This window comes from Dendrobates tinctorius, unplaced genomic scaffold (assembly GCF_039654945.1).
Source record: "Dendrobates tinctorius isolate UK_male_01 unplaced genomic scaffold, ASM3965494v1 ptg000067l, whole genome shotgun sequence".
Classification (NCBI taxonomy): Eukaryota; Metazoa; Chordata; class Amphibia; order Anura; family Dendrobatidae; genus Dendrobates; species Dendrobates tinctorius.
Window position 1 is genome coordinate 668,628 of NW_027361735.1, and position 18,643 is coordinate 687,270.

The 18,643-nt window shown below is 46.0% G+C and overlaps 1 long non-coding RNA gene across 1 annotated transcript in view; it reads left to right on the forward strand.

Moving 5' to 3' along the window:
• The first annotated feature begins 7,963 nt into the window (after nucleotides 1-7,963).
• The window catches only part of LOC141095134 (uncharacterized), a 115,156-nt gene continuing 104,476 nt past the window's right edge, over nucleotides 7,964-18,643 (forward strand). Inside the window, exons 1-2 of the long non-coding RNA XR_012233311.1 lie at nucleotides 7,964-8,152; nucleotides 8,407-8,648. This is a non-coding gene — a long non-coding RNA (uncharacterized lncRNA). The remainder of the gene's footprint in view (nucleotides 8,153-8,406; nucleotides 8,649-18,643) is intronic.

The following is an 18,643-nucleotide window of genomic DNA, read 5'->3' on the forward strand; positions in this document are numbered from 1 at the left end:
CTCCGCACTGCAGACTTCGTGGACCCACCGATCCACAGCAACCTTCGTAATGCCGCCGAGTTACAACCAAACGCTTGTCACAAACGCTTGCCACAGCAAGCTGATTTGAGAAAAAAATCTTTGTGACCATGTGGCATAGCGCCTACTGTGTGTGTTGGGGAACACTCGCTTGGCAGCAGATTAATGTAGACAGGCATGGTTTTTCACACAAAACTGTCCATGGGTTTATTTAAAACGTCATAAACCTCACTGTAAGCCAGGTTGCACATCACCAGCTTACACACAGTCCATTACTTCATCACGTGTGGCTTTACAAAGCATTTACTAATCAAGCCTGACTCTCTCCAGTCACTAGGTGACCGCACAGTTCAGTAACTGACCTTTGTCAATGCACATAGTACTTTCCCCATACCCGGGGTTACCTCTCAGGAGCTCCTGCTCCACAATCTGATTCCTCATCAGTCCAAGGTCCTCAACAGGACAGCATCTTGCTCAATGTGGGGCCATTCCAGGCTCTGCACACACATGTGGCCTGTCCAGGTGCTATTCAGGACATTCATCCAACCACCTGGTCCAAAGTCTCACCACGTGCTCCAGGAATCCGATCCTACTCCCAGGATCTTCCATCACAGACCTTCCAGGACCTTGCACCCTGAACCATTTAAGTACACACACTCTCTCCATGTGACCAGACCTCAGACACATTATATGGTTGTAACCACCCCCATGGATGGGTGGTACATGAGTGGTTAGTCAATTCCCACCCAGCTCTCTGAATAACCCTATATGCCACTGTAGGGAAGGTGACCTGATGGATGAACGGACTTGTCATCAGTTATGATAGAAGGGAAACAGCTGAACAGTTTATACGAAGTGCAGTACCCTGGATGACCACAAGATGGCAGGGGGGTGTGCGAGTTCACGATTTGACAGCAGCCTAGGGCTTTAGAAACCGTTGGTCATGGGGGGCAGAGTTATAAATTTGACAGGAGGGTTCCAGAAAGTTCCAGTCCCCGGGAGGAGCTCAAGAGACGAGACGTCTGTGACAAATTGTGTGTTGTGAGGAGAGCTAAACCAGGGGACTGAGGAGGAAAGAAATCAGGGGGGTGGCCCTGACACGAAGTACCGCAGTACAGACGAGGTCCCGAGGGAAAGCATACCGAATCTGACGACAACAGCTGACCAGTAAAATTGCTGTTGGTGTACAGGCCTAAGGCGGCCACAGTGACCAAACTGGCAGGAACATCACTAAGCTGAAAAAGGGACGGTGTGTGTATCTACGTCCCAAGTGAAAGTACGGTGTCTGTGTACCGGGGCCTGGAAATGGAGTGCCGTGAAGGAATTGCGGTGTATTGCTGGGGCCGTCAGACGGACGGCTGGAAATAAACTTGGACCTGTTGTACCCGAAATCGGCCTCCATCTGGTGGCTGTAACGTCTTTGCGCGGTATAAAGAGAGACTACCCCCCAGCCCGACCCACCATACTACACCACCCTTATAAGTAATACGCAACAAATACTTGTGGAACTATAAGTCCCAGCATAATCATATCATTTTGGCTTACAGCGCAGAGAACCTCTGTGACACATACCGGCCATTTACCATAGTGCCAGTCCCTAATTCACCATCATAATTATATAATTATAGCTCCACGTGCATCCTGAAGCACATACATAGCGTCCCCTAGCTGTAACTGTGTTCGGCGAATATTGCAAATCCGAACCGATAATTGAAATATTCGCTCTTCTCTAGTCATGAGTAGCACAGAATTAATGGGCATTTCTACTGTACCATAGTAGTTCAATATAAGCTATTAGAAAGAATTTTAATGACAGACCAGAGCTGGATCTGTCTTGGTTGCTTGCTCTGCACATGTTAAATGTAATGCTTTATTGGACACAACTAGCCACAATAGTATTATTGGACTGCACATGCAGGATTCCCAGCAACCGCTGTCTTCAATGGTGCATTTACATTTAAATATGGATGCATAAACCTAACAACCCTATTCAAGCCTTTATCTGCAGGTAGTTAGAAATAGATGTCAGATGGAGTCCATAACTGGCAGGACCTTTTAACAAATGTGGCATTAGGAAAAAGAAGGCTTTTAATAATAATAATAATAATAATAATAATAATAATATTAATAATCTTTATTTATGTAGTGCCAACGTACAATTCCGCAGTGCTTTACCGTTTAACATTTTCAAAACACAAGTCATAAATAACAACGTTAACAATACAATAGTTAAAGCAAAATTAGACAACCCTGCTCGTGAGAGCTTAGAATCTACTGGGATTTGGATGTTTCTCCTCAGCAGTTCGCCCCCAGCAGTTCGCCCCCGGGTACATTTTAACCCCGCACAGTTCGTCCCCAACATTTGGCCCCCAGGAGGCTTCGCCCCCGCACATTTCACCCCCGCACATTTCACCCCCAGCAGTTCGCCCCCGAATGTTTCACCCCCAGCAGATCATCCCCTGATTTCTCGCCCCTGGATGTTTCGCCCCCAGCTGTTCACCCCCAGCAGTTCACCCCAGGCAGTTTGCCCCCGGATGTTTCACCCCCAGCCGTTCGCCCCCGGATGTTTGGCCCCCAGCCGTTCGCCCACGGATGTTTCGCCCCCAGCAGTTTGCCCCCGGCAGTTTGCCCCCGGATGTTTCACCCCCAGCAGTTCGACACCGGATGTTTCGCCCCCGGCAGTTCGCCCCCGATGTTTTGCCCCCGGATTTTTCACCCCCAGCAGTTTGCCCCCGGATGTTTTACCCCCAGCAGTTCGACACCGGATGTTTCGCCCCCGGCAGTTCGCCCACCGATGTTTTGCCCCCGGATTTTTCACCCCCAGCAGTTTGCCCCCGGATGTTTTACCCCCAGCAGTTCGCCCCCGGATGTTTTGCCCCCAGCAGTTCGCCCACGGCAGTTTGCCCCCAGATGTTTCACCCCCAGCAGTTTGCCCCCGGATGTTTTGCCCCCAGATGTTCACCCACGGATGTTTCGCCCCCAGCAGTTTGCCCCCGGCAGTTTGCCCCCGGATGTTTCACCCCCAGCAGTTCGACACCGGATGTTTCGCCCCCGGCAGTTCGCCCCCCCCGATGTTTTGCCCCCGGATTTTTCACCCCCAGCAGTTCACCCCCGGATTTTTCACCCCCAGCAGTTTGCCCCCGGATGTTTCACCCCCAGCAGTTTGCCCCCGGATGTTTCGCCCCTGGATTTTTCGCCCCCCTGGCAGTTCGCCCCGGATTTTTCACCCCCAGCAGTTCACCCCCGGATTTTTCACCCCCAGCAGTTTGCCCCCGGATGTTTCACCCCCAGCAGTTTGCCCCCGGATGTTTCGCCCCTGGATTTTTCGCCCCCCTGGCAGTTCGCCCCGGATGTTTCACCCCCAGCAGTTTGCCCCCGGATGTTTCACCTACAGCATTTTGTCACTGGAAGTGTCACCATCTGATGTTTTGCCCCTAGCATTTTGACCCCAGATGTTTCATCCTTAGCTTTTGGGGTCAACATACAGGGAACAAAGCATCTAGGGCTGAACATACCTGGGGGTAAAATATACAGGACCCCAATTGCTGGGGATTCTTGTGGCTGCCTTTTCAGCAGCTCTATTGGCTGGCCTTAAAGGAGTATTATCACCCTAGAATGCAAAAAACTGACATACTTACCTGTCGCAGCTGCGGCCACTCTTGGGTCCCGGAGTGCTGTCTAGCGGTTCCCCGTAACTTCTTCTCCTGCTTCTGGCTGTCTTTTCATCTTGCCTGGATCACTGATCCATGAAGAATGCCGTGGCAGTGAGGCCGAATGTCTCCTGGCCGCTCACTGACATGACGTCACTCCTGCCCCATTCATCAGTCAATCCAGGGGGCAGGATGCCTCTCCTATCACCAAAACACTGCTGCACATGCGCAGTGCCGCGATGAGATCAAGCAGAAGAAGAGGATGCTGGGAAGAAGGAGAGGACTCATGGTGGCCTCCGGATCCAGCATGGCAATCGCCAGCCCACACAGTCAGGAGAAGATCAGGCAAAGATGAGCAGAAGACCTCTAAGTGAGTACCAGGAGGGGAAGATCGGCAGCATCCGTACCACAACATGATTGCTGAAAGCATGCTGCCTTATTTTGCTGTTCGGCTTGAGAATACCCCTTTAATGCAGGCTATGTATGGAAGCAGGGGGACTGTTGACTGACTACAGGGTTAATCCCACCAACCATCTCTGCAGAACTGAGATATTGGCTTTGCTGGACTAAAGTGGTGGTTAACCAGCTTCTACAGAACCTCTTTATCAGGTCTTCAGAAGGGGGGTTTTGGGATTAGCCCTCACAGAACACACTGCCAGTACACCAAAGAATGGGGCAGCAGATAAAAGTGGTATTCTCACTTCAGGATCCCTTTTTCTGTTGATGCCCATTCCTCAGATTAGGCCAAGAATAGGGTGCAGTTGTATTCTGCATTGAACCAGCTGTTTATCAGCAGCTTCAGCACCAACGACAAGGACAAGTGACTGGAAGCTGCAGCCATAACTCTCCATGATTTCAGTGAGATCCAGGGAAGATGTGACCGCGCTTGGTAAAGAGCTGATCCACCGCGACATGCCTTATACAGGGGCATGCACTGCTCTGTGCAGAGAAATGCATGTTCTGGACGGGACTCGATTGTGTGCATCTGGTCTTTCAGTAACAAACGGCCCTTTGGGGACAACCATTAAATTGGTGTGGCCCTTGGTGAATATGAGTTTGACAGCCCTGATCTAAGACAAGTGACCATCATTTTACTGTCATGTACAACTGGTGTTACACTTAATGGCTTCTTTTTGTCATCCATTACATATCATACTATATCTAGTGATAAGCAAACCCAATCTGGAAAGTTCAGGTTTCGTATCGAACATTGCCTGCTCGGGTTCAACCACACCGACCCAAAACAGGCAATGTTCGGAGTTTGCTCATCAGAAAATAAAAATCGCTTCTCTCCCCTTTGCCGAGGTCCCTACCTGTGTGGAGAGTCTTCTTGATCAAGGGAATCCCTAGCTAGTAATAATGAAAGGGATTTCCTCGGGAACGATGACTTATTCACACAATGTGGAAGTGCATGGAAGAGGACCCTCCGCGTCTGTCAGTACCTCATAGAACCACAGGAAAAAGGATGATCACAAGGCAATTATTTGTGTGTATAAAAATATAATTTTTATTGAAACAAATTCATTAAAGCCATACTGCCAAAACTGGGGAAGTAGGAGACTACAGATACACTCATTGCTCAAAGTCACTCATTAAACGTGCAAATCCAGGAAGAGACAGCTACCACGAAAACAGATAGACATAGGGACTGCCAGCAATATATTGCAGCTACAAGGGGCAGAACTGAAAAAGCCCTAATAATAAACTACTACAAATATTAATATAGCCATAATTATATCGCAAGCTGTATAGGCCACATCACAGGTTATGATCTAGATGTCAACCATAAAACAATGCCGCTTGCCTGGCAATAACCCTCATACCCATAATTACAATAATACTCTGCAAATATCAGATAACCATGGTCACTTCTGGTCCGCGCGACTGGAAGTAACACTCACCACCCGGCTGTGACGTTTCACATCCGGGTGGTGAGCATCACTTCCAGTCACGCGGTATACGACGCTGCGGCTGGGAGATATAAATAATGGAGACACATGGTTGGTAGCAGGCCCCTTGAGAAAGGAGCCGAAATGCGCATTGGGGCGGACGCACTAGTCCAGGAGGTAGCGGCACCTTGTATAAAAGATACCCAAAGGTAATTTTACCTGATTATATTAAAAAACACACTCCCCTTGAAAAAGCAAATGCAAAACGCGCGATGGGGTACCGCCACTACTTAAGGTAATGTAGCAACACTTTTTCTTTTATATATCTTCCTTATACCTTAGCTTTCAAATCTCTAATATGTACTCTGGTCATTTCTGCCACATGGATTAACTTTTCTCTACCTGGAGTTGCATATTTTTTCTTGGACACAGGCTAGTTTCACACTAGCGTTACTGGGCGCAGCACAGGGCCGCTGCTAAGCTCCGCCCCCGACCGTGCCTCCTCCGGTCAGCTCCTCCTCCGATCGCATGACGCTGCATGCAATCAGCATACCCTATACTTAGCGTTGGGTACGCTGGTCGTGCGCTGGTACACTTTTGCCCGCGCATCCGCCCTTTTTGCGCTGCGCCGACGTGCGCCAAATGCACTGTGTTCCATTTTTGTGCGCTCGGTGCAGCGCAAAAAGGGCGGATGCTCGACAGAGAATTTTGGGATGAATTCACAATAAATTTTCCTAATCAGAAGCATCCGTTGTTGATATCTCACATTAAAAACTCACATTTTGCTTCAGATTTTTTGATTTTTTAACAGAAACATTAAATTGAAGCAAAATCTGATGTGAAGGAGCTAAACAATAGTTTTTTCTACGACATGTATTGTCCCAGTGGAAAATGATATATTCCTGTTTAAAAATGCTTCCAAGCTTCAAAAATGTCACATTTTCAAAGTTGTGAAAGGAATAACGGCAGCAGAAACTAGCAAAATGCAGAATTCCATGAAAATAAAAGGTTTACATCAGGAAAAACGAGCAAACATGTAAGAAGTATTTGTGAAAAAAAGCATACTAACGCAACAGTTCATTAGGTCGGGGTCATATGCAGCGTAAATGTCTTAGGCCGGGGTCACAATGGCGAGGAATACGGCCGAGTGAGAGGCGCTAAAAGCACGCATTAGACACGGACCAATGATTCTCTATGGGGTCACTCGCACCAGGCGTATATTTCTCATCCGTATTCTACGCTCCGTGTCAATCGCAGCATGCTGCGATTGTCAGCGTTTTACGGCCGTAGTACGCCAATGCAAGTCTATGGGTGCGCAAAAAATACGGATTACACACGGACCAGACATGTGACTTGCGAGAAATACGCACCCGGTGTCTTTTACCAAAGCCAACAATTCAGTGCGCTATACAGTAAACTCACACTGACAGGTTTAATAAAGAAAGAAAGAATAGATATAGACACACAGAATACATACATATATATATATATGCATTCTATGTGTCTATATCTATTCTTTGGTTTCTGTTATAAACCCTGTCATACGGCTCCATTATATGTCCATTTTGCAAGCCTGCGAGAAAATCTCACCATACGGATTACATACGGATGCTGACATGCGCAAAATACGCGACCACACCTTGATTACGGATGACATATGGAGCACTGTTTAGGGGTCATTCATCCGTATTACGCATGTAAAATACTGACCGTATTTTGCTTCGGTTAGTGTGACCCCGGCCTAAATCCCATCCACATGCTCATGAAAAAATGCACAGTTAAAAAAAATGACATGCAGTGCAGCAGTGCCATACCCACCAAGTAGGCAGGGGACGCCACTGCCCCCGGGCCGTCATGGGCCTGCCGCCAAAGGGTGTAATGCACCCATGAACAGCGGGCCCCTGGATCTATCATGCTCTGGTAGGTGCCTGTCTCCTTCTGGAGCATGGCAAGGATAAACTAATACTCACCACCTGCTGCTGCGCTGCTTTCCTCACTCTGCTTCGATGCAGATCCTGAGACGTGAGCGATCATATGATTGCATACATCATTCCAGATCCTGTATCAAAGCAGCGTGTGGCAGCAGGTGGTGAATATTAATTAACCCTCTGCCATGCTCCGGTAAGTGACCGGCACCTACCGGGGCATGGTGTACCCTCTTCCCAGCACTAATTCAGCATTGGAACTTCATTTCAGGCTGTTGGCAGGGGGCATGGCTAAAGGGGCAGGGCAGAGGTTAGGAGACATGTTAATGAATCCTTAAGGTCCATTCACATGCACTAAGTAGTTGCAGCAGACAATCTGCAGCTAATTTATAGCAGAAAATTCTACACTCAAATTGACATCTAGTGATACGATTTTGATGCGACAACCTTGTCCTCTGGCTGTGATTAACAATGGCTGGATACCTGCAAATCATGGTTGGTGGACAAGGTTACCACTCTGCTTATGAACATGGCAGGCCACTGTATCTCAAAGGCAGGACTTCTACTTTGAAGCTGAGCAGAGAATCAGACTGCAACTAAACAAGTGAGGCATAGTTGCAATCAGTAGGCCTCACCCTACATTATACTATCCTCAAAGTTTCCCTTTAAGGTAAAATAATCACATAGTATTCTAGATCAGCACTTTGTAATAGATAATTTTTCACATTTGTGCAACATAAACTTTGCAATAATTCTATATAATGGAAATGTTAAATGCTTACCAGAGTCATGCAGAAGGAACTGCTGCTGGATACAATCAATATTGATCCCCTGGAACTCCTGGGGAATAACAAGTTGATCAAGGGCTTGGGGCAACCTTGGAATATTGTCAAGTTGCCTTGATAATCGTATTTTTCTCTTCAGTGTTGCTTTCTTTGGGAGAAGTGCTACAACATTAGAATGGGCTCCTGAAATGACTTCTGTGAAAATCTGTGGTGGTGTCTCCTGTTTTGTCCTTGCCCTGGTGAGCGCCTCATTGACAGGTCAGATTGCTTCAGGTCTTGCTGCTTGTGCTGCATGGTTGTGGGGATTGGTTACTTGCAAGTCGACCATTTTTCACACACCCAGATGGAATGGACATCGTCAGCCGTTCGTTTGGAAAATGCGTAAGTGTGATTCTCATAGACCAACTTCTTCTTCCCACGTTTGGATAGAACTGAATTCATGCTTGTAGAAAGTGAATTGCTGTGGAAGCGGACTGATGTTTTGTGCTAGTACACCTCTCTCTTTGTGGAGATTTCAGACACTGCTATATTTTGATGTAAAGATGGAATAAAAGCTAGTCTAATGTAACTTGCAGGACACCTGACATGAAAATTGTTACATCTGCAACAAAACTTGCAAAAAAGCAGGTCAGTGCTGAGTCAGGTAAAAGTTCACAAAATGTTTTGAGTTTAGAGTGGTTTACATTCCCCACCTAAATCAGGCCTCATTCACACTGCATTTTTTTAATCCGTTTATTTTTTTCGTGGTATCTTTTTGTAACACAAAAACGTTTTAGAAACGTTTTGGAAAATGTCTTGTTAAAATTGCGGGCAAAATGCTCTGACACTATAATGCAATCAGTTGTGAGGTTTACAGATGGAAAGAGTTGATTTAAAATGTCACAAAAGTGCAGCACTCTGTACAGTACTTTTGTGACATGTGAATTGATGACGGATGGGAATTCATGAACCACAAGGACAAACTGGCAAAACATCCAAACACAAAATTCTGGGGGCAAAACAGGGTACACACATCCGGGGGCAAACTACCGGGGGTGAACTGGCGGGGGTGAAAAATCTGGCGGCGAAAAATCCGGAGGCAAACTGCTGGGGTCGAAACATCCAGGGGCGAACTGCTGGGGGTGAAAAATCTGGGGGTGAACTGCTGGAGGTGAAACATCTGGGGGTGAAAAATCCGGGGGCAAACTGCTGGGGGCGAAAAATCCAGGGGCGAAACATCCGGGGGTGAAACATCTGGGGGCGAAATGCTGGGGGCGAAAAATCCTGGGGCGAACTGCCGGGGGGCGAATCCTCCTGGGGGGCGAACTGCTGGGGGCAAAACGTTCTAAAACTCAATCTACTATGAGGTGGGGGAGATTCAAAGTACAGGTGTGTATTTACAATGATGGTCCAGCCATCTTGAGGGAGTGAGGGATAGATGGGGATAGTGAATGGGCTACACACGCACACTTCCACATAAAATGACTTTGATTAGTGAACGTGATAGGCCGCTCTGAACAAATGTGTTTTGAGGGAGCGCTAAAACTATGCAAATTGTGGATAGTCCTAATTTCTTGGGGTAGAGCATTCCAGAGGATTGACGCAGCGAGGGAGAAGTCTTGGAGTCTGGAGTGGGAGGTACTGATTAGTGCAGAGGTTAGACGAAAGTCGTTTGCAGAGCAGAGCGGTTGGTTAGGCCAATAGACAGAAATGAGGGAGGAGATGTTGGGGGTATCGCACTGTGGAGAGCTTTTTCCCTCATGGCAGCTCCTGCACTCAATTTGACATTTTTACATATAGCCATACTGGCTGTTGACCACATAGTCTTACATAAATGTCCATTTTTCTTATAACAATGGCTGGACCATACACTACACACACTTTTTACCTCTTTTGTTTCCTTATAGATTATAAGCTATTGTAATGAGGCCTTCACTCCTTGTGCTAGAAGTATTGAATATTGTGTTGTTTTTTAACACGTATATCAACTGACTTGTAACATGCTGCACAATATCTTGGTGCTTTATAAATAATTGAAGAAGAAAAGTTGCACAGAAATTGCATAGTGCGCAAAAAATAATAAAAAGATATATCCAGTTTTTTCTTTGAAATAAAAGAAACACTGACAAGCACTTAAAACATTTAAAAAGTACAATGATGTGCTAAAGATTGTGATATGGATAAAATATTCCAACAAAATAAGACCCTCAAGAAACCAGACAGTTGTATAATAAATAATGATACATTTCTACAACTTCCCTCGCAATCAATAAAGTGTATTGTATCGTAAAAATGAGGCACAGTGCAATAATAATACAAAAAGTAGCTAAGGAATTCTTCAAAGACAGAGGTCTAGGTACATAAGAATATTCCCGAAATAACAATTTGGAGACAGAACTACACAAGTGCAATACACAATAGAGCACATCAAATAAAACACACTAGCAGTAAGAAATTGCAGAGCAGCCACACATAATGTAATCTATACATATAAAAATGAGTGTATGTATGTGTGTGTGTGGTGTATCAAGCCATGCCCACTCCACATAGCCCCATCCACTCCACATAGCCACACTCACTCCACACGCAAAGCCCGGTATAATAAATACCTAATCTAATATATATATATACAGTGGGGCAAAAAAGTATTTAGTCAGTCAGCAATAGTGCAAGTTCCACCACTTAAAAAGATGAGAGGCATCTGTAATTTACATCATAGGTAGACCTCAACTATGGGAGACAAACTGAGAAAAAAAAATCCAGAAAATCACATGGTCTGTTTTTTTTTCATTTTATTTGCATATTATGGTGGAAAATAAGTATTTGGTCAGAAACAAAATTTCATCTCAATACTTTGTGATATATCCTTTGTTGGCAATGACAGAGGTCAAACGTTTTCTGTAAGTCTTCACAAGGTTGCCACACACTGTTGTTGGTATGTTGGCCCATTCCCCCATGCAGATCTCCTCTAGAGCAGTGATGTTTTTGGCTTTTCGCTTGGCAACACGGACTTTCAACTCCCTCCAAAGGTTTTCTATAGGGTTGAGATCTGGAGACTGGCTAGGCCACTCCAGGACCTTGAAATGCTTCTTACGAAGCCACTCCTTCGTTGCCCTGGCGGTGTGCTTTGGATCATTGTCATGTTGAAAGACCCAGCCACGTTTCATATTCAATGCCCTTGCTGATGGAAGGAGGTTTGCACTCAAAATCTCACGATACATGGCCCCATTCATTCTTTCATGTACCCGGATCAGTCGTCCTGGCCCCTTTGCAGAGAAACAGCCCCAAAGCATGATGTTTCCACCACCATGCTTTACAGTAGGTATGGTGTTTGGATGCAACTCAGTATTCTTTTTCCTCCAAACATGACAAGTTGTGTTTCTACCAAACAGTTCCAGTTTGGTTTCATCAGACCATAGGACATTCTCCCAAAACTCCTCTGGATCATCCAAATGCTCTCTAGCAAACTTCAGACGGGCCCGGACATGTACAGGCTTAAGCAGTGGGACACGTCTGGCACTGCAGGATCTGAGTCCATGGTGGCGTAGTGTGTTACTTATGGTAGGCCTTGTTACATTGGTTCCAGCTCTCTGCAGTTCATTCACTAGGTCCCCCCGCGTGGTTCTGGGATTTTTGCTCACCGTTCTTGTGATCATTCTGACCCCACGGGGTGGGATTTTGCGTGGAGCACCAGATCGAGGGAGATTATCAGTGGTCTTGTATGTCTTCCATTTTCTAATTATTGCTCCCACAGTTGATTTCTTCACTCCAAGCTGGTTGGCTATTGCAGATTCAGTCTTCCCAGCCTGGTGCAGGGCTACAATTTTGTTTCTGGTGTCCTTTGACAGCTCTTTGGTCTTCACCATAGTGGAGTTTGGAGTCAGACTGTTTGAGGGTGTGCACAGGTGTCTTTTTATACTGATAACAAGTTTAAACAGGTGCCATTACTACAGGTAATGAGTGGAGGAAAGAGGAGACTCTTAAAGAAGAAGTAACAGGTCTGTGAGAGCCAGAAATCTTGATTGCTTGTTTCTGACCAAATACTTATTTTCCACCATAATATGCAAATAAAATGAAAAAAAAAACAGACAATGTGATTTTCTGGATTTTTTTTTCTCAGTTTGTCTCCCATTGTTGAGGTCTACCTATGATGTAAATTACAGACGCCTCTCATCTTTTTAAGTGGTGGAACTTGCACTATTGCTGACTGACTAAATACTTTTTTGCCCCACTGTATATATATATATACACACACACATTGTATAAGCCGACCCACTTATATGCTGACCCCCCCTAATTTTGCCACAAAAAACTGGGAAAACTTATTGGCTTAGCCTAGGGTTAATTGTGGTCCAAGAAGATGCTCCATAGATAACCCCCCCATATGCTGCTGCACAAGGGTTAATGCTGGCCCAAGAAGATGCTCCATAAATATCCCCCCATGCTGCTGCACAAGGGTTAATGCTGCCCCATAAGATGCTCCATAAATATCCACCATAATATGCTGCTGCACAAGGGTTAATGCTGCTCCATAAGATGCTCCATAAATACTCCCCATATGCTGCTGCACAAGGGTTAATGCTGCCCCATAAGATGCTCCATAAATACCCCCCATAATAAGCTGCTGCACCATAACATGCTGCTGCACCATAATATGCTGCTGCACAAGGGTTAATGTTGCCTCGTAAGATGCTCCATAAATACCTCCCATATGCTGCTGCACAAGGGTTAATGCTGCCCCATAAGATGCTCCATAAATACCCCCCATATGCTGCTGCACAAGGGTTAATGCTGCCCCATAAGATGCTCCATAAATACCCCTCATAATATGCTGCTGCACAAGGGTTAATGCTGCTCCATAGGATGCTCCATAAATACCCCCATAATATGCTGCTGCACAAGGGTTAATGCTGCACCATAAGATGCTCCATAAATACCCCCCATATGCTGCTGCACAAGGGTTAATGCTGCCCCATAAGATGCTCCATAAATACCCCCCATAATATGCTGCTACACAAGGGTTAATGCTGCCCCATAAGATGCTCCATAAATACCCCCATATGCTGCTGCACAAGGGTTAATGCTGCCCCATAAGATGCTCCATAAATACCCCTCATAATATGCTGCTGCACAAGGGTTAATGCTGCTCCATGAGATGCTCCATAAATACCCCCATAATATGCTGCTGCGCAAGGGTTAATGCTGCTCCATAAGATGCTCCATAAATACCCCCATAATATGCTGCTGCACAAGGGTTAATGCTGCCCCATAAGATGGTCCATAAATATCTCCCATATGCTGCTGCACAAGGGTTAATGCTGCCCCATAAGATGCTCTATAAATATCTCTTATTTGCTGCTGCCGATGCTGCTGCAGTTAAAAAAAAATGACATACTCACCTCTCCATCGCTGGGGGCCAGGTACCGGTGTCCTCAGCCCCGGGCACTGGCGATATTTACCGGTCCCATTCCATCGCCATCCACTGCTGTGTCTCCCGGGTCTCTGGTTCAGCAGGGGGCACGCACTGACTACGTCATCGCGCCCTCTGCCGTCACAGCAGGAGGACCCGGAGACACAGCGGTGCACGGCAATGGAACGGGGATAGGTGAATATTGCTCTGCCCCATCATACTCACCCCCTCCTGGCGCATGGTCTTCTCTACAGCCCATGCTTCTCCCTCTGTCTAATGCTTCCTGCATTCAGCAGTCTTGTGGTACCACTCATTATACTCATAATGACCGCTGAACACAGGAAGCAGAAGACAGAGGGAGAAGCAGGGGCTGCAGAGACATGCCAGGAGGGGTGAGTATAGTCTCTGACACGCCCCCACCCACCCCCGGTATATGACTCACGTATAAGCCGAGAGGGGGACTTTCAGCCCAAAAAAATGGGCTGAAAATCTCGGCTTATACACGAGTATATACGGTATATATGTTTTTATAATATCTAATATATATTTCATAGGCACATCATCTTGACCACAAGAGGTTATACTGCCTGTGCTGCCCTTAGCAACCAATCACTAAGCATCTTTCATTTCAACAGAGCTGTTTAAAAGATGAAAGCTGAGCTGTGATTGGTTGCTATGAGCAACAGTTTTCAGGCTCCGCAACACCTCTACAGACACTGACCGGATGGGAAAAATCTAGCATCTCCGGGAACATAAGCTCCCAGCCATTGTCTGCCCCGCAGAAAGGAGCAGAGCATACATGACAGAAATGAATCACCCCCTCCTCTATTTCTCCCAGGCTCTATTGTTACTGGCATAGAAAATCGCATCATCAGTGGCCGCACACAGAGCCACACAGAGAGTCACACACACACAGAGCCACACTGCCAGGTTACAAGCCTGCGTAGACGCACAGCCCGAGATCCCGCCCCGCATTCTCTTCTGATTTATTCACACTGTGGGGCGAGAAGGAAGACATCATGTGATGTCAGTGGATGGGCAGCGCTAACTGCGCATGCCCAAGAAACAAGATTACAGCGCAGGGTAAATAACTGATCGCTGAGGAGGCAGTGCCCAGAAGAATGGAGGAAATGACTGATGTCTGTGAGGCGTCTGTGTCCGGGGGGAAAGACCTGCCCCCCGGACAAACTAGAGGTATGAGTGACCAATTATAAGAACGATTCTTTCAGTAGTGGAAGGGACCCCAGCTAAAAGAGCCACCTTGACAGAATGCAGCATTAATGCTGCACAAGGTGGCTCTTTTAGTTAAAAATGTCTGGGAGGGGTGACAGGTTCCCTTTATGTGGGAGAACTTGCACAATTGGTGGCTAACTAAATACTTTTTTTCCCCACTGTATGTACTGTATGTTCTGCATGCTTTTTTTTTTTACTAGTGAACACATGCATTGTTTTATGCGACTTCTTTCCCATCATTGGCAATGCTAAAACTGTGAGCATTCATAGCCGGATGGGAGCAGTAGTCCCATCAGACAATGACTGCTTACACAGACATGCCCACACTGGCACACACACAGGGACACACGCAGACACATGCACACACACAGAGACACACACAGACAGACATGCAGACCCCCACACACACATGCAGACCCCTGCAGACAGACATGCACACAGTCTCCGCCCACACTCCACCCACACACTTCCCTCCTCCCGATCTGCAGCATTTCTCACACCCACATCCGCAGAAAATCCACAGATCTTTTTTACATTTGCGGTGGATGTGCCTGACTCAATGGAAGTCAAAGGGGACAGAAACGCTGCAGATCCACAAAAAGAATTGACATGCTTCGGAAAAAAAAGCTGCAACTCTGCGCGGATTTTTCCGCACCATGTGCACAACAAACCCGAATTTTCCATTCACTAACATTGGCTGTGCACTACACTGCGGATTTGATACGAACCCGTGCAGCCAAAAACACTGAGGATCCGCATCTAAATCTGCAACGTGTGCACACAGCCATATTCTACAACAGTGGTCCCCAACCTTTCTGACCTACAGAGCCACCTTCAGCTCTGAGACAGGGTCACGAGCCATCTCCAGCTCCCTCTCCCCTTGCAGTAGTTGCAACCAGAGCCCCCATTATGGGTATAATGATAACCACAGCTTTTCACAGAAATTACTCCGAAGCAGTATAACAAGATCCAGCGAGCTCCACAATACCTCCATTCAGTATTCTCCCATCCAGCACTCCCAACACACTAGCACATCCGGCTTCAGGCACCCCCTCTCACAGGTAGTGGAGCGCCAACCAGGGGCGTGGGGATACTTGGCACTGGTTCTTAAGGAGATATGTCATGGCAGCAGTGACCCGGTCCATGGCCCTGGGCATCCAATGAAAATAATGATAAAAGGGGAATAAAGTTTGTAAGATATGGTTTGTGATGCCACCTGTGGTATTCGGCAAGGGATAGCTGATGCTGCTTAAAGAGACCGCTGGGGCTGATGGTGATGCAGCAGAGTTAGTACAGCTCTCCATAGGTAGAGCTAAGTCCCAGCACACTTATGATGGTAAAGATAGTGCTGATGGATGTAGTACAGAGGGGATGGTGCAGTAAATAACTCTTAGGACACGGCAGGGTGCAGTTTTCACACTTTCACTCATGGTTTGTGGTGCAGTCCATGGCACTGATTACAGATGGTAATGGAGATCCGGGCAGCCTGGAAGCAATTTAGGATCCCCTAAGCGAGCTTGTGTTGGAGGCCTCCTAACTGCACTGTTCTCTGAGGTCCTTGCTGCCTGAAGCTATGCTCTGTCCTCTGTTCCTTACTGTTCTTTAGTCCTTGCCTGTATGGCAGGCAGCTTGAGCCTTTTAAAGGTGTCACTCCTTCGTGGTGGCTCCAGCTCTGGTATGCTGCTGTGCCTTCAGGTGTGTGATGGGGCCAGGAGGCCTGCAGTCTCCCGCCCTCTGGATTTGGCTGCTGGGACTGTTGCACCCGTGCAGCCATGGACTCCGGCGTCCGGTGTCAAGCACTTTTCCCTTGGGTGAGCTTGGTCACAGCTCCAATCCCCAGGCTTTCCTAAGCTTCCACTTTCCTCTCTCTTCACTCTGCTCTTAGGACAAGTTCCTCACAGCTCCTGTCCCTTGTACAGACTTTCACAGACTGCCTAACCCTGCCTCCAAGCCAGAACTAATAAGGGAAAAATGACAAGAAATCCTGGTTGCTTCTCATGTAGAACTGCAAAATGTCTATGTTGTATATCTATTAAAGATGGTGCTAAAGAATTTAAGTCTAATACCACAAATATTAACTACAAAATTAATTATCATGTTGATTGCCAGTCTTGTTTTGTAGCCTATTTAATAGAATGTAGTGGTGGTCTCCAGTATGTTGGCCGCACCATACAGACTATGCATGCAAGACTCAACAAGCATCGCCAAAATATTCGGAATGGCTTTTTGCTGCACAGCCTATCCAAATACGTTTTAACCACACACCAAACAAACATGGAATCTTTGAAACTAACAATTATAGATTTTATACTGGACACTGTTTCTGATCGATATGGTAGCCTTATTAATAGAGAGAGCTTCTGGATCTTCAAGTTGGGTGCGTTGGCACCTTAGGGGTTAAACCTCAGTATTGAAAAAGTTCTTAGGTAACCTCTCTTTTTTATATTTTTTTTAATATATTTTTTATTATTCTCATCTAATTTTTATCTGCTTCACCAGATACATTTTTTATTTTTTTATGCTACATTTCATATGTTGTTGTTTTTAACTTGTGTTTCATGATTTTTAACATATTTTTTAAACAGGGATTTGTGAGTTTATATTTCCTTGTCTTTATATAGTCTTTTTATTGTTGTGATTCTTATCAAGTGAATTCTGATTGTACTGACCCCTGATTGGCAGCAATGTGTTTAAATACCCCTTCCTGTCTACCTACAATAAACTTCCACCTGATGAAGACAGGCTACAGTCGAAACACGTTGTGGGTAGCACCAATATTCTTGTCCTGGCTTCATTTCAGCGCTCCCGTGACCGTGCATTTATTTCCAAGATTTATTCGCTCCTTCTAGAAGATGCACGGCTGGAGCTCCAGTGAATCGTGCTCCCCTTTTTAACTCCCTTGCTGCCCTCACAGCGCTCCTAAGCTCCTAATAGACCACTATTTTCCTGACTCTTAGAACTAATAAGGAAGCTTTCCTGAAACCAGGTTTTGAGCTCCCCCTTCTGGTCTGGAGTCAGGAAAGGTGTTGTATGCTGGTGTTATCTGGCTAGGGAAACTCTCCTTGCTACCTTGACATCACCCCCTGCGAGGGAGGCAATGCCACTGTGGCAACTGAACTCCTGGGGTGCCACAGTAGTATCATCCTGTCTCCATTGTGCCATACTTAAATTAAATCGAAACCATTAAGACCAGTATATGTGCATCCAGATCTGCTCTTCTGTGCAGGACTACTCACAAAATTCACCACTTTGAGATGTACTCCTGTTTAGTAGACCTGGAGCTAATGCACCAAGCTGGCAGACGGCTGCGAGCCACAGTTCATAGGACCGCGAGCCACATGTGGCTCCTGAGCTACAGGTTGGGGACCCCTGTTCTACAATGTGTTGTCATTTTATATTCAACAGTAAAATGTATTGTGGAATCCTAGAACCTTATGAAACTGCATATAACATTTATAAAATCTCCCCATTCATCAACCATAATCATATTAGAAGGAGAGAGGTTTAATCTTGTTATGTTAGTATATGAAAATTATTTCAGTACATTTTTACAACCCACACAAAATATAAGTTTGCTCCTTTCTGCTGAAATACCTACTTAAAAAAGTCATGAAAGAGTAAAAATATATGAGGAAATAAATTTATTTTGCTGCTTCATTGGCAAGGAAGTAGAGATAATGCTCATCAACGTTGTCATTATGCCTGAAGCATTTGTGTTTTGCTGTACAAAAGATAAAAAAGCAATTATAGAATT